At 37.8% G+C, this 25,064-nt stretch overlaps 1 protein-coding gene across 3 annotated transcripts in view; it reads right to left on the bottom strand.

The window, feature by feature from the left end:
- The window catches only part of ASXL2 (ASXL transcriptional regulator 2), a 126,658-nt gene that overhangs the window by 46,751 nt on the left and 54,843 nt on the right, over positions 1–25,064 (bottom strand). The window lies entirely within an intron of this gene.

The raw sequence follows: 25,064 nt of genomic DNA, 5'->3' as shown, positions 1-25,064 counted from the left end.
ACACATTTCCATGCTCCCTTTTTTTAAATTGAGATATCATTGACATGTAACATTGTATTAGTGTCAGGTGTAAAATATAATGATTCCATAGTTATCTATATTACGATGGTCTTTAGACCTATCATGAGACCACTTTAAAAGACATAAAGCAGGCTTTGGAATATTCATCTTCTATGTAGAAACCTGGTTAAAAGTTTACTAATTCTAATATACATTTATCATATTTTCTAGAGTTTTAGGTATATAATAAATTATCTGTTGAAAATGTACATATATCATTTTCCTTTCTAATTGTAATCAATTTCATTTTCCTATAGTGATATAAATGGAAATGTGTGGCATCCTTAAATTTAAAAAAAAAAACCAACTCACAATATCTGAGGGATAAGGCAACTTATTCGCACATTTCCGTATCTCCCATCTCAGTTCTCTGCTGGTACTACTCAATAACCCAAAGAAGCCTACTGGAAGAGGCTGCTAGATATCTTGGGTATCTAAAGATAAGAGTTCTCTGTGGGAGAGAGCAGGACCACTGTCTTTTGGTACTATGAAGGTGCTGAGGGTCAAAAACTGAAAAGATGGGGACTTCCCTGGTGGCGCAGTGGTTAAGAATCCGCCTGCCAATGCAGGGGACACTGGTTCGAGCCCTGGTCCAGGAAGATCCCACATGCCACGGAGCAACTAAGCCCGTGCGCCACAACTACTGAGCCTGCGCTCTAGAGCCCGCGAGCCACAACTACTGAGCCTGTGTACCACAACTACTGAAGCCCACGCACCTAGAGCCCGTGCTCCACACTCGCCGCAGCTAGAAAAAGCCCGCTAATAGCAGCGAAGACCCAACGCAGCCATAAATAAATAAATAAGTAAATAAATAAAATAAAATAAACTGAAAAGATGGAGGACAACAAAGAAAATAAAGGAAAACCTTTTGTTAAAGAAAATGATGAGGAGACTTCCCTGGTGGCACGGTGGTTAAGACTCCGTGCTCCCAATGCAGGGGGCCTGGGTTCGATCTCTGGTCAGGGAACTAGATCCCACATGCATGCCGTAACTAAGAGTTTGCATGCCACAACTAAGGAGCCCGTGAGCCGCAACTAAGGAGCTTGCCTGACGCAACTAAGACCCAGGCCAATCAAATAAGTAAATAAATAAAATATTAAAAAAAAAAAGAAAAAGAGGGACTTCCCTGGTGGCGCAGTGGTTAAGAATCTGCCTACCAATGCAGGGGACACGGGTTCGAGCCCTGGTCCGGGAAGATCCCACATGCCGCGGAGCAACTAAGCCCGTGTGCCACAACTACTGAGCCTACACTCTAGAGCCCACAAGCCACAACTACTGAAGCCTGCTTGCCCAAAGCCCGTGCTCTGCAACAAGAAAAGCCACCACAATGAGAAGCCTGCGCCCCACAACGAAGAGTATGCCCCTCTCGCCACAATTAGAGAGAGCCCACACACAGCAACAAAGACCCAACGGAGGTAAAAATAAAAATTAATTAATTAATTAAAAAGAAAAAGAAGGGCTTCCCTGGTGGCGCAGTGGTTGGGAGTCCGCCTGCCGATGCAGGGGACATGGGTTCGTGCCACGGTCCGGGAGGATCCCACGTGCCATGGAGCGGCTTGACCCGTGGGCCATGGCCGCTGGGCCTGCATGTCCGGAGCCTGTGCTCCGCGAAGGGAGAGGCCACGGCAGTGAGAGGTCCGCGTACCTCAAAAAAAAAAAAAAAGAAAAAGAAAAAGAAAAACACTGAGTATCTTCAGGCTGATTTTCAGTTATGTTTCTCTAATTTAGATATTTCCATGTTAAAAATACACATAATGCAATTCTAGTCAAAACTCCCAAGTTTGTATCAAATAAACATATAAAAATTGCCAAGAAATTTCTGGGAAATAAATGATGAGAGACTTGCTTAAGAAGATATTAAAATGTACTCTAAGCACATTATTAGAATATTAGTGAATAATGAATTATTGAATTGAATAATTATTGAATAATAATAATTAAATTAGAGTTTTATTGAAGCAATGTGTTTCTGGGACAGGATAAACAGGCAAATGTTCACTCTTACAGACTGCTGGTGGAACAAAATAGAAAATATAGAAACAGATCACAATAAATGTAAAAGGTACTATTTCTGTGCAGCAGGAAGAAGACTGAGTTATGACACGGTCACCTGTGGTGAGAATCTTTCTCTTCCCCTAAGCAGTATGAGAAAATAATACGTAAGACTTTCAGTCATATGACCATGAGGGGAGTATCTGGAATTTGGGTGGAACAACACAAAGGAGAGAGAAAGGAAGGGCTAGGTAAGGATTATAGAGGAAAACTCAACACCCAAAAAGGCAGACCTGAGAAAAGAGGAAAACAGCAACATTCTTTTTTTTAGCAATATTAGTTAATGCCACTGTATCCAGGCTTGCCTTAAGCCAGTCCCACCTTTGGAATTTTGTTGAGGTTTTAAGTCACAAACAACCGAGAGAGTCCTAAATAAAATAGTTTATTTAATAATTAATTAAATAATTATTTAATTCTCACAGCTTATATAAAAACATATTCCAAATGGATTCAAGGCCAAAATATAAAAAGTAGAAGGAAAACAGTATAACCTACAGTATAGAGCAACCTTTCTACATAAAAGAGAAAAAAACCCAAACCACAAAAGAAAACCTTAATAACTAAATAAAAATAAAAATTTCTGTACAGGAAAAAAAATCATCAACAAAACTATACCAAGCATACCTAAAAGAGCTTTCTAGGAAAATACAAACAACCAATTAGAAAAAAATGGATAAAGGATATGAAAATGCAATATAAATGGCCAACAGAATACATGAAAAGCTGCCCAAACTTTACAGTGGTTAAAGGAAAACAAATGAAACCGAGACACCACTGGTCAGACTTGTAAAAATCAAATATATTCAGGTCTTTGTTAGCAGTACTGTACTAAGGTCAGTTTCCTGGTTTTGATATTGTACTGTAGTTATATAAGACATTACCACTGGAGGAAGCGGGGTGAGGTAGCCATGGGACTATTTTTATAATTTCCCATGAGTTTATAATTACTTTTTAAAAATGAATTGATAAAATCCATTGCAGGTAAGGTTATGGGGAAATGAGCACTCTTATATAGACTGTTGGTGGGACTGAAAACTGCTACCCCACCCCCCCATTTCTCAATTCTGCCTTAAGAAAGTAACACGCAAATATCCACTAAAATTAAAAATATTAGGGGCCACTGATGCAACATTCCCACTTCAATCTATCCTACAAAAATAAGGCCACAAAGACTTATGGACATCTATGCAAGGATTAACTCCAGCATTGTTAAAAGCGTCAAAACACTAAAAATGACCTCCAAGTCAGTAAGAGGATGGTTCACCATATGTTAGTAAGGTAACCAACAGGATATGAATCAATAACAGCAACATTAACAGCAAAAGGACTGCTAAATTCCAGGAAGCATTCTGGTTAGCCCTCACAACAATCCTTTGAGGTAAGCAAAATTATGACACCATTTTTACAAATGAACAAATGAATGTATTGAGGTGTTAAGTAAGCTGTTCAAGATCACACAGTGATTAGTCAATGGTGAAGCCAAGATTCCAGTAAGAAGAAAGAAAAGAGAAGCAGAACAGGAAAGAGACTGTTTAAAAAGAACATATAATCAAGTGAAAAGAAAACATGCTATAATCTGTAGTTCAATAACCTATCTGGGTAAAGCTTTGCCCCAATTTTTGGTATTCAATTTCAATATTAAGTACCAACTCTGTTTAGTACTGTTTACTAAGTACACAATAAACTAGGGTCTGTGGGGCCAAGGAGGAAAGCTTTCTTAGTTCAAAGTCTAATGGGAAAGACAGACAAGGGAATAAACTGCCACAAGCACCTGTAACCAGTGCTACCAATACAGACCGAAGTCCACAATCCCTGACCCCAAACACTTAAGGCCAAATGTTTCAGACATAAAAATCTGTTTGGATTTTAGAAAGGCAACATGATATGCCATATACTATGTAATATCACCAGAGATTAGTGGCAGCAATCCCATAACCAAACACAGTGAAACACATCAATATTCACACTAAGTGGGAGAAACAAAGACTACATATAGTTTTATGTCAGTTTCAAGAGAAGGTGTTGTTGACAAATGAGGTTTGTTACCAAAAGACTAAAAAACTTTTTCAAGCATTTTGGATTTTGGAATTATAGAATCGAGAACACAGGCTTGTGTATATATAAAGTACTTTAGGTCAGAGAGAAAGAAACAATCTCTTCTAGGGCTTAGTACCTAGAACCAAAAACAAAACCAAACAAACAAAAAGCCAAAAAAAACAAACAAAAAAATCCCAACTCAATCAAACCAAAACAAAAAAAAACTCCTTACAGTAAAACCCATAAAAATGAAAGCAAATGGCACACATGTACATCTGGTGAAAAGATGTGGTAACAGATTTACAGACACGATCATATTTTCCTTGCAAATCCAATGTAATTTTCCTTTGAAGGAAATAAAGTTTCGAAAAACCCACAATATACACAGAACACTATACTGTTTAAAACAATAATATAGATTTGATTTCAAGAAAACATAAAAAACCAGAGAATACTTGCAGAGTTTATTTTTATTAATAATGAAGCAATGGCAGAGAAGTAAAATAGGCTACACTGCCCATGATGGCAGGAATATACCTTCAAGGGAAGTAACTCCAGAACGATATAATGAAATAAAAATAACGGAATAACTTGAAGGAATAGGCATCACCTGCATGAGTGATAAAACACTGGTACTAAGGAGATCATACTGACGTAAAGTCAAGTAAATATAATATGGGCTTAAGTCCTGACACCTGTAGCAGCTGAAACAAGAACACCTCAAAATATTACATAACTATCATGAGATAATTTAGCTTTTAATTTTTTTGTCCATGCTCAGGAGACTGGCGTTGGGGCAGGGGTTGGGGCCAGCTCTCAAGGAAAGGAACAAATGCAGTGCTGTAATTTTATGCTGATCTACCCCATGAAGGAAACATACACAAGGCCCAAGAACAAAAGTAACTTCAGTCATGCTGTCAACAGCCTTATTTAATTCTCTCTGCAGTAAAAGTGGTTCCTTAGCAGTAGCCAGCAGGGCTGAAAAGACCTGAGGCCTATAATCACACTGCTCAGAGGAAACAACATAGTAACTCATGAAAAGAGACATCACTGTGTGGCCAAGAGAGCCAGATTTATGTATTCATACCAATGTGAATTTATATCTGAGTGTGGCCATGGGCAAGTCACTGTAAACACCCTTAATTTTCTCATCTGTGAAACTGAGGAAATACCATCTAATCTGTAATTTGTGCAGAATCTCAATTCATATATAAAGTGTATGCCACAGAGAAGTGATTCAGTAACTGTGGTAGTTACCTTAACAACTTGCTCCCCCATTCCAGTTTCATAATGTTCCAGTGTTCCCTACCTATCTCAAGTGACAGTAACTTCTCTCACCCCCATCAATTCTCCACTCTGAAGCCAGAGTGACCTTTTAAAAACAAGCATGGGACACTTCCCTGGTGGTGTAGTGGTTAAGAATCTGCCTGCCAATGCAGGGGACACAGGTTCGATCCCTGGTCTGGGAAGATTCCACATGCCGCGGAGCAATTAAGCCCGTGAGCCACAACTAGTGAGGCCTGCGCACTCTAGGGCCCACGTGCCATAACTACTGAAGCCCATGCGCCCTAGAGCGCACATGCCACAACTACTGAGCCCACGCACTCTAGGGCCCGCGTACTGCAACTACTGAGCCCGCACACCTAGAGCCTGTGCTCCACAACAAGAGAAGCCACTGCAATGAGAAGAAGCCCGCGCACGGCAATGAAGAGTAGCCCCCGCTCGCCGCAACTAGAGAAAGCCCGCGCACAGCAACCAACCCACCCAAAAGAAAAAATAATAATAATAAGTAAATAAAAACAAGTATGATCGTGCCACCTCTGCCCAGCTTAAAATTCATCCATGATATAACAATGTTCTTAGAATGAAGTCCAGAATTATCAAAGTGACCTGACCCGCCTTCCCCCTCTCCACTCTGGCCTACTCTAGCCTTCTTTCCATTTTGTAACTTACAATTCTCCTGACTTCTTGGCCTTTGTACTAATTAATGCTTCTGCTTGTAATGATAACCCTCACCTTTTCTCCTAGCAAGCTCCAATTAATTCACTCTTCAGATTTCAGCCTCAATGTACCCTGTTTAAGGAAGCCATGCCAATGTTATATAGAATCCAATACTTTTCCTAAATACATATCATTTATAACTACATATATTGTAAGGAAAAAGTTTTAATTTAACATGTGACTCCATTGTGGGCCAGCCAGATTCAACAGCATGTGATTTCACCGAAGCTCTGGGAAGCAGATTCTCTCTTCTCTTCTATATTCAAACCCGAAAGCATATAGGCTCCAGGACCTACAAACAATTCTGCAACTATGATGGATGGGCCTGATGAAAATGGAACAAAAATGAAGGAAGCAGAGCTGAGAAACTGATCAAACTGCCAGAGCACCTGGATCAAGTTCTGCCAGGTTTTCTTCACTTACATCACACAATTAATTTCCTTTGATGTTTAAGCCAGTTTACATTGCATTTCCTGTTATTTACAACTGAAAATACCTTAACTGACAAAGCATCTAGGTCGAAAGCATTCATATTGACAGAGATATGAAAAGGATGCAGAAGAAAAGTGTAGGATATTCAAAGGTGACAACTCTCTCCTACCAATGAGAAAATATGTTTATGAATACACAGTGTATACTGAATAAGAAGAGGCAAAGTGCTACTAAACCTGTACAGACGAACTCAAGCACCCAAGATACTCAGAAATATTTATCTTAACTTTTTTCTAAATCTTAAACTTCAAGGACTAAGAAAGAATCAAGCTGAGACCTAGGCATGAAAAGCAAAAGTGGCAGAATGAATTACTGTTTTTAATTCATCATTCACTCCCTGTATCATGCCACCTTACAGTAAAGAAAATATATTTATTTCCCTGCCCCACTGATGTTGGGCTTGGCCGTAAGACTTGATCAATGAAATGATAACAGAAATGACAGAAACAGCAGCTAACATGTGGTTGCACAGTCTGACTTACTCCTGACTGCCACAAGAGCAGGCCACTGATTCTAGGAGAACAGAGAACCCACAGCCTAGAGCCAGGCCTAGGCAACAATAACTGAGCCCCAGCTCCTCTAAAGACGTGAAGAAGAAAAGGAACTATTCGTTGTTATAAACCACTGAAATTAAGACTTACGCAGCAAAAACTGACTGATAAGCCCTGTATAATGCAAGGAACATCTGCCTTCTTAGCAATACTCAATACCGGACAGTAAAAAATTTATCTCCAGCCAAGATGTCATTCAAACAAAGAAGCAACAGAAAGATATTAAGCCCATGAAAACTCAGGGAAAAGACCACCCATAAACTTAAATCTAGCCAACAAAGAAATAAAAAAATTCAGGAATGGAGAAATGTTTAGAGAAAAAAAAGTAAACAGCTGCAATTATAGTGATATAAGAGAAATGCAAATGCTTTCTAATTTTTTCAACTTTCATTTTAAAAATGACAACACACCTTCAGAATTTTTCTATTTTCTTTTCCCTCAACTTCAGAGATTATTTAGGAATTAATATCCTAAATGAAATATATTTATAATCTTCAGTGAAAAAATTAGCAATTTTCTTAGTTTCTTCAATTAAATGCAATAAACAGTGGTTAGTCCTGGCTAGTGAATTTCAGGATACTTTTCTAGTGTACATTTTTTTCATTACTGATTGACCTTTTTTTGGTCATCAGGAATCATTTTTACAAAAATATTAAACAGTCCAAAATATATGAATAAATTACTAAAACAATATAACTTCTGAAACAGAGTAAGGCTCTTTTTCAAAATCACTTCCTTTTCACAGGGCATGCTATTTAAAACAAAACAAAAATTAGAACAGCAGGTAAGGGGGCAGGGAGACTATATATAGACTGAAGTGCAAGACTTCCAAAGAGAAAAGACACAATGAATAGCAAGGTATTTGTTGACCAAGTATTTTGTACAAGAAGAGACACACTCAAAAAGAGAGTCAGTCACAGATGCCCACAAATGCAAAGAATAGGGATACCTATATATAACATTTAAAGATCAAGAGACAAGCCAAAGATGAAGGGGCTGGGAGGATTCAGTGGTTTTAGAATGAGTATGTTTAGATTGTATCACCAAAGCTTGTAATTATTTCAATTATAGGGTAATGATTGTTAGGGGGAAAATCAGCTATTCCCTTGAAGAATATCAATATAAATGCAATCATGACATTTTGATAATAACGCGAAAAGTTTGTTACATCGAAGTATATTTTCAAATAGAATTACAAAGGCTTTGCAAACCTATGACAGAACAGCTTACATGTTAAAATTTACCTTTAATCTAAAGTATGTTTGATAAATGATTCATTATACTACAAATCTGTTTAGGCACCCATGCTAAAGACTTCTCTTAATGCTGTTTGTGTAGGGATTAAACTGTTACTTTCTACTTAAGCAATAAAATAAATGAATATAGTAGAAAATAATAACCCACAGAATAAGAGAAGAATCTATGAGTTCATACTAATATAAATAAATGAACAAATCAATGAATGGGGGAGAATTCTTTGCATGTAATTCCAACTAACAAAGAAGAAACGATGGAATTAGAAAATCACCATATGTGGCCACCACACTGCAGGCAAGTATTATCAGTGGAAGTTGTGGTGGACATACTCTAAAATGATCCTAATTATCATCACTTCCCGGTATACCCTGTGTAATCCCCTCCCCTTGATGTAGGTGAAACCTGTGACTTGCTTCTAACCAATACAGAATACAGCAGAGCAGGCAGAACAGTGACTACGTTACGAGAAAGACTGCAGTATCCTTGCAAAGTGACTCTGACTCTCCCTTGCTGGCTTTAAGGAAGTATACAGGTTGGGGAGGCCCAAGTGGCAAAGAACCCATGGCAGCCTCTAGCCAACAGCCAGCTAGGAACTGAATCACCCCATTTTGATAAACCCCAAGGATCTGAAACCTGCCAACAACCACCTAGCTTAGAAGTGGTTCCTTCTCCAATTAAGCCTTCAGATAAGAACCAACACCTTGGCTGCAGCCTTGCAGAGAACCCAGTAAAACCATGCGCCCAGACTGCCGACACACAGAAACTGAGATAATAAATGTGTGTTGTTTTAAGCTCCTAAATCTATGATAATGTTGTTAAGCAGCAACAGATAACTAACAATGAGATGCTAAAACCAGTGGGCAAAGATACAATGAGAAACAAGATATTTACACAGTCTCAAAGTATCTCCCTCCACACACAAGATGTTAATTACAAAGGGGGAAAAATCATATCTTTATAGTGGAGAACCTTGGCAGACATCACATAAAATAAGGGACTGGCGTAATCAACACCAATAATGGGATAAACTGAAACCACACACTTTTTGATATGATGTAGTGAAAATGACATATCATTTCTGTGACATTCCTGCCAAAAATGTACAACCTGAATCTAATCATGAGTAAACATCAGATATATCCAAACTGAAGGACAGTCTACAAAATAGCTGGTCTGAACTCTTCAAAAATATCAAGCTCATGAAAGACAAAGACTAAAAGAATATTCCCACATTAAAGGAGACTGTAAAGATACATGAAAACTAAATGTAAATGCAATGTGTGATCCTGGATTGGGACATCAGTGGAAGAATTATCAAATTTAAATAAAGCCTGTTGATTAGAAAGTAATATTATATTAATATCCAGATTTTGATAGTTACACTGTGATTATGTAAAAGAATATACTTGCCTTTAGAAAGTATACTCAAGTGTTTAAATGTGAATGGGGCAGCATGTCTACAATTCTCAGACATTTCAGTAACACAAACTAGATAGATAGATAGATAAAGTATATAAAATGTTAACATTTGTGGCATCTAGGTAAAGTTATATAAAATTCTTTGTACTGCTTTTGCAACTTTTAAGTCTAAAATTAATAACCCAAATGAATAAATAAAAAGTTAAAAATATGTAATATATATAAGAAGTCTATAAAAACAATATGGACCAATGAAAAAGCATGAAGTGCTAGTAAGTGCTACAACATGGATTAACCTCAAAAGACCACATATTATATGATTCCATTTATATGAGATGTCCAGAAATGGGCAATCTACAGAGACAGAAAGTAGATTAGAGGCTGGCAGTGGGAACTAGTATTAACTGTATACACGTATGAAAAATCTTACTGGGGATGGATTACAGTGTTAGTTGCACAACTCAGTAAATTTACTAAAAATCACTGAACTGTACAGTTAAGATGGGTGAAATTTATGGTATGTACTTTACACCTCAATAAAGTTTTTAAAAAAAGATGATGTGGAAAAGAAGCGAACTTGGTTTCTCATTCATTGAACATTTACAGAATAGCTACCGTGTAACTGCACGGGGGTAAGTGCTGGTGATATAAAAAAAAAAAGTGGAAGTTTCCGTAAGCACATATTCTTACATTTTAATGTAAAAATAAATGAACTGGGGGCTTCCTTGGTGGCGCAGTGGCTGGGAGTCCGCCTGCCAATGCAGGGGACACGGGTTCGTGCCCCGGTCCGGGAGGATCCCACATGCCGCGGAGTGGCCACAGCAGTGAGAGGCACGCATACCGCAAAAAAAAAAAAAAAAAAAAAAAGAACTGGGACTGAGCGCAGCCAAACGATATGACTCTTTATTTCCTAGTGTGTGTGTGTGTGTGTGCACATACACACTATATTATCATTTAATTTATGATTAACATTTCCCTCCCACCAGAAAGATGAGGCAAGTTGGTACAGATTTTAAATGTTCAGTAATGTAAAAATTTTAGCCACAAATGCAAATTTGCTATCAATTCAGGAACTGAACAAAATCAGAAACTTAGGTTTAGAACTTACTAAAGATATCTTCTAAAAATTAACTGATAACCACCTTTCTCATAACTAATCACGCCAAATTTCTCCACTGAAAGTCTGGACATTTTCACTATTGTTTTCTTTCATTTTTAGTTTCTTTCTGGAGCTTGAGGATACAAATAAAACTGTAAGTGAAGTCTGCAAAAGGGTTCATAAACATACAAAGCCCATCAACTCTCAGTAAAAATCTTTAGCTTTCTTTATCTTGTCTATAGCTCTCCTAATTCCATAGGTCTTTCTGGCACTCTTAAAGAATTTACTCACTTGTTATACCAATTCTGTATCATCACATTGTAGGCAGAAATTTTAAAAAATTCACACTCACATTCTTCTACAATCTTCTATCACTGCTTAGATTTTAAATTTAACAGGGCAAGATAAACATTTACTACCTTCTATAAAAATTTAAAGAAGTACTTCTGCTCATCCCCTCTACCTTAGGCAAATGTCTTATTATTTCCTACCAATACAATACAATGGTTGTTTCTCCCACATTAGATAAAAATGTACCCTACTCAAATTACAACAAAATCCTACAACTTTATTGTGGTAAAATATAGATAACATAAAATTTACCATCTCAACCACTTCTAAGTGTACAGTTCACCTTCACTTAAGTACATTCACACTGTTACACAACCAAGCACCAGAACTCTTCTCACCTTGCAAAACTGAAACTCTACACCCATTAAATAACTCCCCACTTCCCCCCTACACCAGCCCCTGGCAACCACCCTCTACTTTCTGTCTCTATAAATATGACTTATACTTGAGGTCTCTCATGTAAGTGAAATCATACAATGCTTGTCCTCTTGTGTCTGCATTATTTCACTTAGTATAATGTCCTGAAGTTCATGCATGTTGTAGAATATGTTAGAATTTCCTTCTTTTTAAAGGCTGAAAAATATTCCATTGAATGTATATGCCACACTTTGTTTATCCATTCATCTGTCAATAAACATTTGGGTTGCTCCCATCTTTTGCCTACTGTGAATAATGCTGCTATGAACACTGGTGTAAAATTATCTATTCAAGTCCTTGCTTTTTATTCTTTTGTGTATATACCCAGAAGTGGAATTACTGGGTCAAATAAAATCCTACAACATTTTTTTTTTTTTTTAATTGTGGTACACGGGCCTCTCACTGTTGTGGCCTCTCCCGTTGCGGAGCACAGGCTCCAGACGTGCAGGCTCAGTGGCCATGGCTCACGGGCCTAGCCGCTCTGCGGCATGCGGGATCTTCCCGGACTGGGGCACGAACCTGTGTCCCCTGCATTGGCAGGCGGACTCTCAACCACTGCGCCACCAGGGAAGCCCCAAATCCTACAACTTTTAATCATTCTTTACCTTACTCTCACTTTACATAACCATCTCTCAGGTGCAAATACCTACAGACAAGAATCAGATAAAATCCACAGGTTGACAAGGAGCTTCATAGGTCATCTAGGCCATTTACCTACAGATGCTTATATATCCCCTCCTAAAACGTCATAAACAGATTAATCATCCAGTCTTTTGCACAAGCATATAATGTGGTGGAGAATCACTATGTCCTCAAGCATTTCCAAATATTCATAAATTCTTCCTTAAGTTAAGCCAAATACATCTTCCATTTTTTAGCCCTGATTTTATGATGTAAATCAGTGGTTATCATGGTGGAAAAATTTAGGAGGATCTTTTCCTTCCTCTCTGTGATTTTCTCTACTGTCTAAATTTGCTAAAATGACCTTGTAATAAACTATCTTTGTAAGTGGGGGAAACAAATTTAACATTATTTCTTCACTAATCCATATGACAGCCCTTCAAGTACTTTAAGACTCTTCATGAAACCCTGAAGTCTTTTTCAGATTTTTGGTCTCTCGTCTCCTCACTGGCATCTCCTCCCCTGCAACCAAGCTAAAGAAATTTAATATAAAAAACTTTTACAAAAAAAAAAAAAAAAAAAAAAAAAAAAAAAAAAAAACTTTTACAATCCATCCTCAAAATTCACCAATGTCTTCCAACATTTATTATCCCCAGTTCAAGCCTTTGATAAAGAGCTTTAAGGGACATCGTCAGCCTAATTTATTTAATCCTAGACATACTACACTTCGCAATAGATAACCCTGCCTTATCTTGACTTTAATCCCAATCTCTTGTTCATTTTTCTGCACTCCTTCCTACAGAACAGCCTTGTCAAAACTAAGACATAATCAGCTTCCCTATCCCTGACTCAACTATTATACACTCTGTCCTTCGAAGTTCAATCCCCTGAATTCCAGTAGGATTAAATAATGGACTCAGACTTCCAAGGTTAAAAGAAATGAAGAATTATCTAGTTCCCCAAACAGATGCTTGACTAAACCCTATTTCCGGTCAATATTAAATGTAAAAAGACAATAAACTTATAAGAATCTTTCACTCATGTGATATACGTGTATCTACCCACACACACAGTAATCATTATCCACATACTAGCTAAAACAAATCAGCACCACATAACTTCAAAATCAACAGCTGATTTGTGGCATGCTTACCTGACAGAGTACACAAAACAAAACTGAACTCAACAGCACCCTTATGATGGAAAATAGTGAGTTTAGAAATCATTAAATTAATAGTCTTGGTAGGCTTTAAATTCACTGAAAATTTTTGTATTCTTACAAACGCTTTCATTAAAATCTTTTGCTTGCCTTCTCTTGGTCATACTACCTGCAATTCTTCCAATGAGAAGTTCATTTGGGTTAACAACTAACCTACTTTTTAAAAAGAAATAACATAAATGTAGTTTTTAAATTTAAAGAGTAGCATCCGACTTATCTATCCTTTAGTGAATTAGTTTCTTCACACTATTTTCCTCCCCAAACATGCCATGAAACAGAAATAAACCCACTGGAGAAAGGGTAAAAGGGTATGCAGGAAAACTTTCAAACAGGCATTCTGGGAGAAGGAGGCCCAGTTGGGACCACAAAATGAGAAATATGGATTAACAGAGTAGTGAAAGGGCACGAAACAAGTAAGAGTAATCTAGGAATAGCAAGGAGAGGGAGGTCATAGAAACAAAAAAAGATTCTTCAGAAACTGTGCTTATATACTCTCTCTATCCTTTTAATACTTCACTATAAATCTTCATTCTCTTCACCTTCCTCTTATTGTCTTTTTTTTCCCACTACTGTTTTTTAAAAAGCATGGCTTGTCCACTACCAGTAAGAAATGAGCAAAACCACTTCAAAAGGGGAGGGAAAAAAAAAGGAGTCCAGTGTTTCTATGACTTATTTTAAAGTAAATATATGGAACATAAAGTACTTGACTCCTATCTTATTTAGTCCATGGCCATTTCCACTATTCGTTCACTACAGCATGTTGCTTTTCAGTCTGATGAGAAAGAGGTAAGAAAAAGTAGACTTTAAGACAAACACAGTACTTGTCACTCTAACTACTGCATATAAAGAAATACCAACCGCTTTTATTTCAGCTCATCAGGATGCTAACATTTCTTAACTGGCTGAGCCAAGTTCCTAAACAGCCATACATCTCTGAACTAAAGATATACAGAAGGTTACACGTGAGGACATATTATTTGAGGTAAAAGAAGAATTAGTGAGGAAAACAGGAACTGAAAATAAAATACTTGTCAGTATAAGTTATAGAAATAGTCCTGAAAGAAATGAGCTAGGGAAAGAATAAAATCTAACGACTTTGATTAGGCGCATCAAAAAAGTAAGCGTTTGTTTAATTTTCTATCTGTTCCATTTGGTATTCTTGTCCATTTAGCAATGTAGTTTATACACCTAAACAGCCAAAATATCGACTACAATTATTTTCTGCTTTTGAACAGGAGCTGTCGGTCTTGACATAGCCATTTATGTCGAGATTCAGAGTTTTGAAGTAGTCAATTGATCGATGAATTTTACCAATTCTTGGCATTTTCCAACTCACAGAAGTAACTTAGAGTTACAGTAAAGTTCATATAATTAAATGGCTTTGACTGCGAGTATCTTCCCTCAATCCTCAAAAATAAAGACTAAAATAGGAAGGGCAGGGCTTCCCTGGTGGCGCAGTGGTTGAGAGTCTGCCTGCCGATGCAGGGGACACGGGTTCGTGCCCCGGTCCGGGAGGATCCCACATGCCACGGAGCGGCTGGGCCCGTGAGCCATGGCCGCTGAGCCTGCGCGTCCAGAGCCTGTGCTCCACAACGGGAGAGGCCACAACAGTGAGAGGCCCGCGTACCGCAAAATAAATAAATATAAAAAATAATAATAAAATAAAATAAAATAAAATAAAATAGGAAGGGCAAGGTGGCACCAGCGAGTGGGATCAAACCACAAGAAGCAGCCCAGCCCAGGAAGCCTCTCTGTCCCTACAAGCTGGAGACTTCCTTTTCCCTACACCTAGAGCCATCAGGCAGCCTGTTCTGTGGTAACTCCTCCCACTCCTTCAGAAAGATGCAGCAGAGATCACTAAGAGACTCTGTGTCACCAAATAAAACAAGAAGACCAAAATAGCACAGCAAAGGCTTTGAAAATTAAATTAAATTGAAAATTAAATAAAACTTCTAGATTGGCTCAATAGTGGAATGGAGATGACAGAGGATAGAGTCAATGACCTTAATGACAGATCAATAAAATTTACCTGATGTGAACAACAGAGAGAAAAATAAAACTGAAAAAAATTTAACAGAACCTCAGGGAGTTGTGGGATAATAACAAAAGATTCAAAGTTTACATCATCAGAGTCTCAGAAGGAAAGGAGAAAGAGTATTCAAAGAACTAAGGGCTGAAAAACTCTTACTTGGTGAAAAATAAACCTACATATGCAGGAAGCTCAGTGAATCTAAATAAGATAAACTCAAAATAGTCCAACATCAAGACATATCGTAATTACGGACATCCCTGGTGGGCCAGTGGTTAAGAATTTGCCTGCCAATGCAGGGGACACAGGTTCGAACCCTGGTCCAGGAGGATCCCACATGCCCGTGCGCCACAACTACTGAGCCCACGTGCTGCAACTACTGAAGGCTGCGTGCCTAGAGCCTGTGCTCCGCAACAAGAGAAGCCACTGCAATGAGAAGCCCGCGCACCACAACAAAGAGTAGCCCCTGCTCACGGCAACTAGAGAAAGCCTGTGCACAGTAACGAAGACTCAACACAGACAAAAATAAAAATAAAATAAATAAATAAATTTATTTTTAAAAAACCCAACGAGTTCTTACAATTGCTTGTGGCTTAAGTTTTTCTGCTGTACTCTTATCTTCTACAGTAAGCAATGTAGTGGACATCTGTTGTTTCTGCCTGGTCAATATATATTCTCTCTTCCTCTGGAAAGAATGTGCAATCTTGCTTTGGAGAACTATGCCTTACCCCACTGGAAATAGTCTTTGTAGGACTGTCCATCAAAGATGCCTCACCATCCCTGGACTTTAGGCCAGCCAAGTTCACTCTTCTTTGAATTTTTAACCTTGAGCAGAGTAGACATAGACTAATTCATCCCAGCTGGAGTGCCTTGATGAGTCCATCCATTAGTTTGAGCTACCTGATCTCTGCAGCTACCTTAGTTCTCTTTATTTCAGAGCTTGTTTCTTTCCTTTGAGCCTGTGAGCTACCCCACATTCTTCAAATAACTTCCATTTTGCTTAAGTTATTTACATTTGGTTCCTATTATTCATACCTAAATAACCTAATCAAGAATAAGCCCCCCTCAAAAAACGAAAACAAAAAATTTTTTCTTACCTACTTTAAAATTTTTTAAATTATAATTCTGTTTGTATGACCTGAATTAAGGTTTCCTCCATAAACTAATACTCAAAAATGAATAGGTTCTTGTAAACAAACTTAATGGGATACAAATTTAATCAGTTAAATTGATTTATCAAGCTCTAACTAAAAGCCAAGCATGTCACGTCCAAGTGAAATGAAAACACATGGATATGGTTTCTACTGTCTAGTATCACAGGCAAGTGAGATCATTATAAGAAGTAACTATAATATAACATAAGAACTGCTATAACAGAGGTGTACTTAAAATGTTACAGAAACACAGATAAAAAACCAATTCAGTAAAGATCCAGACTATGAATTTTAACCTGTTCTGGGCCTTGTTTTAAGTACGTGTCAATCCCGTAAAGGATTTACCAGTATTCTCTAAATCAGTAAGAGCATAAACATACATTTCAACCTTATAGCCAAACAGCAAGTGTTAGCTCACACATTTCCAATCTCTGAAATATTTTCATTTATTAATCTGTATAATATTAGGTATCCTAATGCTAGAAAGTCAAATAATGATTTTAATAAAACTAAATGTAGATTGGGTTTCTAAAAATATGACCAATGATTATAATAAATTGCGAGAAGAAAAAAAAAAAGCACATACAGCCAATATTTACATAGTAATATCACTCTTATTTATAATAGCTTCTAGACTAATTATTTAGTTTTATAAAGTAAAAATCATGCAACCAAGGGTAAAGTTAAATTAAACTTGTAAAAGAGTGCTTTATAACTGTATAATACTTCTTTAGAATAAAGTAATTCTTACCTTCTGGAGTTGGAATGCACCCCAAGAAAATGAAAGAAGGAAAAAAAAAAGAGCTTTTAATTTTTCTTTACAAAGCAACAATAAAGCCAAAAAATAAACTCTCCCCTCCCCTCCCAGAACATACAATTCTTCAAATTAGTACCCTCCCCAACACTTTGCTACATAAAACATTAATTTCTTCTTTAGAATTTACAAGTTAGTCTCAAATATCAGTGTCTAAAATACATCAATAGTCTAAACCATTTCAGATAACAGTTGCAGCACCTCAATTACGTGGCAGAGTAAAACTATTACAGCAGCTTAAAGTTAATGTGGATCCAGTGAATATTCCCCACTCTTTAATATCCTTCCCATGCATTTCAAATTTCAAGGAGCCATCATAAAGCCATCAGCTATAGACCCTAAGGTTTATTAGCTTCCCCTTTGTTCCATAATGGAACTCATTATGAAGCTAAATAACAATAGATAAGAATACTCTTTTCTGTTAATATCCAAGCATTTTGTGTTTGTTTTTTCATAATTAATCCTTTTGACATCCCTACAAGGTTTGCAGGCTTGAAAGTAGACTGCAACTAGCAGGTAAAGAAAATGCAGGCTGAACTCAAAGGTATCAGCCAACCTTAGATAAATATGGTATCAATTTAATTAATAATGTTCTTTATTCTTAAACTAAGCTCTTCCTAGTGAAATCACCTCAAGGCAATTCAGTTTTGCAGACAGTCAAATGATCTGCTCTGTGGCGATGATTTCTGCTGAAAAGTAGTAGAAAACGTTGACTTTATTTCCTTTGCTATATACTTTTATATAAGAGGTGAGGGAAAAAATTAGGTAATTGGATTAGTTTTTGGTGGGAGGTGAGCTAAAACATACTTAAATACCATGTGAGGGAGATTATTTTGTTCCTAAGTAAATGCATTTAATACTAATCAGATGCAGCTGGGACTCCTCCAAAGAGGTAAAATTTTAATCTGGCAAATGTTTATTGAGCATGATTTTAGCTAGATGGTTCCCAGAGATTTTTACAATTCCAACTCTAAAGGAGTTTGCTTGGGATACAAGACTGAGACATAAGAAAAACTCCTTGCTAGATGACGATTTTGAGCTCTGCAAGACAACAATATAAAGATCTATTTAAATGTTCCAATAAGATAGGTTCTTTAAAAATGTACTGGCCCTTTCAGAAGCCAAGTTACTATAATGGCTGGGGTTTTTATTTCAAATTCTTCCAGAAAGCAATTTACAGTTAGACAGCAACTAACCTAATGTTCTATGTTAGCACATGGTATCAATTTTATTTAAAAAACAATAGAGCAAATATACTAGTCAGAAGGGAAGGGAGAACTATAGATGTAGAGGCAGTATATACTGAAGAAAAGAACAAAAGCGAGTAATAAGCCTGAGTTTTAGTTTCACTAAGCTACTTGTCCTACCCTGGCCGAGTCTCAATCTCTATGGGCCTTAATTCTTCAGTAATAAAATGGTATACGACTATAATATCCTAATTATCTTTTCCAGCTATATCATTCTGTGACTAAAATAACGTGACTGGTTTGGAAAAGAGGTTGAGGAGGGAGAAGAAGATGAGGAATGCAAAAGAGATTACCCATTTGGGGGTGTAATTAATCAGGGGCATAATGTTGTAATAGAACTAGGTAGGCTTCATTTGTGAGGAATGCACATCCAAGTGACGTGCTTGTCCCCAAATCTGCCAATACTACTATATAAGTAGCACTTAGTCTTCCTTTCCAGGTCTTTTCCCATGAAGAACCAATGCTTTTAAATACTTCCTGGCTTGTTTCAGAGGTGACAAATAAGTAATGCTCAACCTTATTTAAAAGCTAGGCAGTTGGCTATACTCATTTATTAGCTGCACAACTTATTCACCCACACGATTTTATGGTGTAAAGGATTCAAATTCATATGGGCCTCACCAAAATTACTAATTATTATGTATCATAAACCCTTGGGACAACTCATAAATGGTCTAATTCAGAATATACTCAATCTGTGGATAATAAATTCATGAACACCCAGAATCTTTTTTCTTTCTCTTTCCTCTTCTACTCATGAATGGCAAGACCAAAAAAAACAAAAACAAAAAGGAGTAAAAGAATTGGGTCTCAGGAAATGAATACCATTTTCTTCCTTCCTAAAAACTCTTTCTCTATTAGCTGATATAAAAAGAGTCAAGATAATACAGCCAACAGAATAAGCAAAGCAGGTAAAAGAACTCTGGGGGGGTGGGGGGCGTGGTGGTAGTTATTAAAAGCAATGGTTACTTCAGAAGGAAGGCTTGAAGTCCTAAACTTAACGCTGTAAAAGCACATTTGTAAACAATAATGGCAGCCACAGCTGACTGGCAGGAAAAACTTGTTGTACAACAGATTAAGGATAGAAGTAGTAACAAGTGATAACGTTTTAAGGATTAGCAGGAATGGTCTCAAAGTGTACATAAGCACTTGATTTATGTACTATGTACTATTGTGTATGTTTTATCAACAGTATGTATGTTTAACGTGTATGTTTAGTTGCTCTGTTTTTAAAAATAAACCAGAATATCCAACTGTACATAAATAGTCTCTCTAGTTCTTATCTGTTAAATACATACTGGAATGCCGAGGTAATAAAATACCTGAAATTCACCCCAAAACAGTCTGGGGTGAGAGGACTATTTATAATTTATGCTGGAGGATACATACTTTTGTTTTAGTTTGGAATTTTCCAAAAGTAAAAATTTACATTAAAAAAACTGTCTTCAGTACCTAACTTACAAACCTAGACTTATAACGTAAGTTAAAGTTTATTACCACAGAAGGAAAAGAATGTATTTTTAGATTCTATAACATACCTGGAACTATTTATTCATCAACATCCGAAACAGGTATTAAATATTAATCTCTGAAAACAGATACCTACTCTACAGCTCCAGATCATTACTACCTTTTAACTGCTGTCCTGACAAGTATAACAAAACCAGTCCCCACACTTGAATACGTCCCCTCACCTCTCATAAGGTTCAAACCTTTTTTTCTGAATCTACAAAATATACTCAACGAATTCTTTACTAATCAACCCTCTTCACTTTCGCAGTTTATTCCTCTGTTCTTCCTCTCTATGGTAAATGGCAGCTGTACAATCAGGCAGCCTAGAAATAATGTTTTATTTCCTCCTTCCTTACACCTCTCATATCCAATCCATCAGCAAGTCCTGAAACATGATCTCAAATCTGTCTATTCTCTTCATCCTAATCCAAACCACTACATCTTGCATAATCTAGTATAACATCCTCTTTATTCGTCTCCTTAATCCCTTCAACTCCTAAATGCTGCAGTGCATTCTTCATATATATATATATATAAAATGTCAGGGGCTTCCTGGTGGCGCAGTGGTTGAGAGTCCGCCTGCCGATGCAGGGGACACGGGTTCGTGCCCCGGTCTGGGAAGATCCCACATGCCGCGGAGCAGCTGGGCCCGTGAGCCATGGCCGCTGAGCCTGCGCGTCCGGAGCCTGTGCTCCGCAATGGGAGAGGCCACAACAGTGGGAGGCCCGCATACCGCAAAAAAAAATAAAATAAAATAATGTCAGACTACATATCATCTTGTAATTATCAGATATAAAGTAATTATCAGATGTAAGTATTTGGGGTAGGTTTATTTCCATTTGAGGACTGACTACACATTTGGACAGAGCAATGCTTAAACATTTAACCATGCCAATGGATTCATACTGGTTTATTGTGTACTATTCACTTACTTATTTGGTAGGAAAAACAGGCTCCAATTATGGAACTAGTCAACACTGAGGTTCCAAACACCTAGTCATAAAACAGCTGTGTTAAATGGCCTACACCAGACTGTCTGTGATACCACCCCCCTTATTGCAATTTAAAAATGACTGGAAAACAAAGGCTACACCAAAATCTAGAATTCTATTCTAAGCCAAAGAAAAATACCATGATTCTGACTTGAAATTTGTGGTTAATCAATGGAAGATTCCATGAATTTAAAGCTCAGTCCAATTTCATGATTTAAAATTGACCGGAATTTCTGGTGCTGGTGAAGACAAAGCAGGCCCACAATAGCCAGCCAGCCTTCCTGCCTGCCCATGTCTGTCTGCCTGTCTGCCTGTATCTGTCTCTCTGTCTCTCTCTCTCTGGCTAGTTACAACAAAAGACTGTGGACAAAAATGTAAAAAGCAACTTCCCACACAAAAACTTATACATGAATGTTCACAGTAACATAATTCATCATAGCCAAAAAGTGAAAATAACCAAATGTCCATCAATGGATGAATGGGTAAACAAAATGTGGCATATGTGTACAATGGAATATTATTCCACAATGAAGGAATGAAGTACTGATAAATGCTACCACATGAATGATCCTTCAAATCATTATAACAAACGAAAGAAGCCAGTCACAGAAGACCCAATAGTGTATGATTTCATAACACGAAATATCCAGAATTGGCAAATCCATGGAGACAGAAAGTATGTTAGTGATTGCCTATGGCTGAGGCACGGGGAGAATTGCAGGGGACAAAGAAGGGGAGTGGCTAATCAGTACAGGGTTTCTTTTCAGGGTGATGAAAATGTTTTGGGTGAATATACTTAACAAACAAACAAAAAACCCACTGAGCTGTATGTTTTTTAAATGGTGACTTCTATGGTATGTGACTTACACGTCAATTTTTTAAAAGCAACTACTTAAAACACTGAAAATTAAGAAAGCTGGCACATTGGGAAGTCAAAACCTAACTCATATGAGAATATATAGAATAGAATTTACCCATACCCACAGAGAAGGCTGGCCTTGCCCTTGGCTTCCAAGAGATAACTGCTAGGCCCTATGAAGGCCTTGGGCCAGCCAGATAGTAACACTGTAATTCGGAGTGGGGGCTTTGAGACATACCAATAATGTGATTTAGGGTGGGGGCTTGGGTCACATGGTATCGGTTGACCACTAGAGGGGCTAGACACTGAAAACTGAATAATGCGATGGACCCCCAATAGAAACTCTAGACATCAAGGCTCAAGTAAGCTTCCTTGGGGGCAATACTCTGTGCTTATTGTCACACACTGATGTTGACAATTAACACTGTCCTAAGTCACGGGGAGAGGATGACTGGAAGCTCTGTGTTGGGTACTAGATTTGACTCTACCTTATGTGTCTCTTCCCTTGACGAATCTTAATCTGTAACCTTCCCAAAACCAAGTGTTTGTTTTCAGTGAGTTATACAAGTTCCTCTAGCAAATTATCAAGCCTTGAGAGTAGTCTTAGAAACCCGTGAACTATGCAGTTGGTATAATAAGTGAGGGCAGTCATGTGGACTATACCCTCTAACTTCAGTTGGCTAAACTCTCACAGAGTGAATTTTCTGGGGTTTATTTCTCAACACTTTGCCTAAAAAACAGGTCCTAGTTGAGGAGATGTACTACTGTAGGGGACAGATAAAATTCTAAGAATTGGGGAGTGGGGGGAGGCGTGGAATTCCTGAGAGAAAAGAACCAGACAAGGGAGTCCCCTAATTTCCACATGAGGCCTGGGCTCACCCCTGAGCTGTGTATACTTAGGACATTCCCAATTAACACAGCAAAGGCTTTAAGAACTGAACCACTACTCACATCTCAGACTCACCCTGAGTGGCACATGCATGGAACAGATGCAGAACAGCAGAGCAAAGGCTTTGAAAACTGAACTGATTATCAAACTGAAACTTACAAAAGGTAACAGAATAGTCAGAATAGCTGGGCTACGTACTTTAAAAAAACAAAGAAATCACCATTCTCCAGAAGTTTTTAACAGAAAAACAGAACATAAAACAACATATTATTCAAAACGTCCAGAATACTACCTTAAATTTCTCAATAAGCAAAGATCCAGGAAAATGTGACAAATTCTCAAGGGAAAAGACAATCAACAGCTGCCAATCCTGAGATTACCCAGATGTTGGACTTATCAGACTAAAACTTTAAAGCATTCATTATTACTATACCCATGAGGTTAGGATAAATGAACTTGAAATTAATGCGAAGACAGGTTTTCAGCAGAGAAATAGAAACTATTAAAAAAACCCCAGGGCTTCCCTAGTGGCACAGTGGTTCAGAGCCCGCCTGCCGATGCGGGGGACGCGGGTTCGTGCCCCGATCCGGGAAGATCCCACATGCCGTGGAGCGGCTGGGCCCGTAAGCCATGGCCGCTGAGCCTGTGAGTCCGGAGCCTGTGCTTCACAATGGGAGAGGCCACAACAGTGAGAGGCCCGCGTACCACAAACAAACAAAAAACCAAAAACAAACAAACAAACAACCCAGAAATTTTGGAATTAAAAGACATAACATCAGAAATTTGAAAAAATCTCACTGGATGGGCTCAACAGCTGAATGCAGAAGATAGAGAAAAGTGTCAGGTGATGTGACAAGAGAGCAACAGAAGTGATCCAATCTGAAATACAGACAAAAAAGGTTGGGAAAAAATGAGCAGAGACTCAGGGAACTGTGGTAAAATACCCAGAGGTAATCCCGACACTGGAAGAAGAGAAAGAATGTGGTGAAGAAAAAACATCTGAAGAATGGCTGAAAACTTGCCAAATTTGGCAAAAGACATAAAGCTACAGATTCAAGAAGCTCAGTGAATGCTAAACAGATCTAAACACAAAGAAACCCACACCTAGACACATTAAAAATCAAACTGCTGAAAGCTAAGCGTAAAGAAATTATCTTGAAAGCAACCAGAGAAAACCATGTACTGCTTACAGGAGAGCAATGATTCAAACAGCATGTATTTCTCATCAAAAACCATGGAGGCCAGAAGGCAGTGGAGCAACATTTTTAAAGTACTGAAAGACAAGAACTATCAATACCGAATTCTATATCCAACAAAAAAATTCTTCAAAATGAAGGCCAAAAAAAAAAAAAAAAAGACATACTCAGATGAAGGAAAACTAAGAGAATTCATCACCAGCACAGAACTGCTCTTAAAGAAATACTAAAAGGAAAGTTCTGCAGGCTAAAGAGAAATGATACTAGAGGGAAATGTGGAACTTAAGGGAACAAGGAAGAGCAAAAGAAACGGTAAACATCTGGGTAAAAATAGTCTTTCAACTATTTATGGCCTGAAAGCAAAACTAATAATATTGTCTGGTGGGTAATTCCATGTATGAGATGGAACACATATGACAACTATAACATATACAGGATGGATAAAGGGACCTAAATGGTTGTAAGGCATCTACACTTTATTTAAGATGGTAAAATATCAATCCCAAGAATTCTGTGAAAGATTGGATATGTATTATAATCTCTAGAACACCCACTTTAAACACACGCACACACAAAGAGAGTGACAGAAAGTCAATAAATAAAATACAGTGCAAAATACTCAGTTCAAAAGAAGGCAGTGGGGTTTCCTTGGTGGCGCAGTGGTTAAGAATCTGCCTGCCAATGCAGGAGACACGGGTTCGAGTCCTGGTCCAGGAAGATCCCACATGCCACGGAGCAACTAAGCCTGTGCGCCACAACTACTGAGCCTGCTCTCTAGAGCCCGGGAGCCACAACT

This window comes from Aethalodelphis obliquidens, unplaced genomic scaffold, assembly GCF_003676395.1.
Source record: "Aethalodelphis obliquidens isolate GAN/ISIS:26980383/991018 unplaced genomic scaffold, ASM367639v1 scaffold12, whole genome shotgun sequence".
Lineage (NCBI taxonomy): Eukaryota > Metazoa > Chordata > Mammalia > Artiodactyla > Delphinidae > Aethalodelphis > Aethalodelphis obliquidens.
Note: the sequence above shows the minus strand (reverse complement) of the source record. Positions and strands in the feature narration are given on the sequence as shown.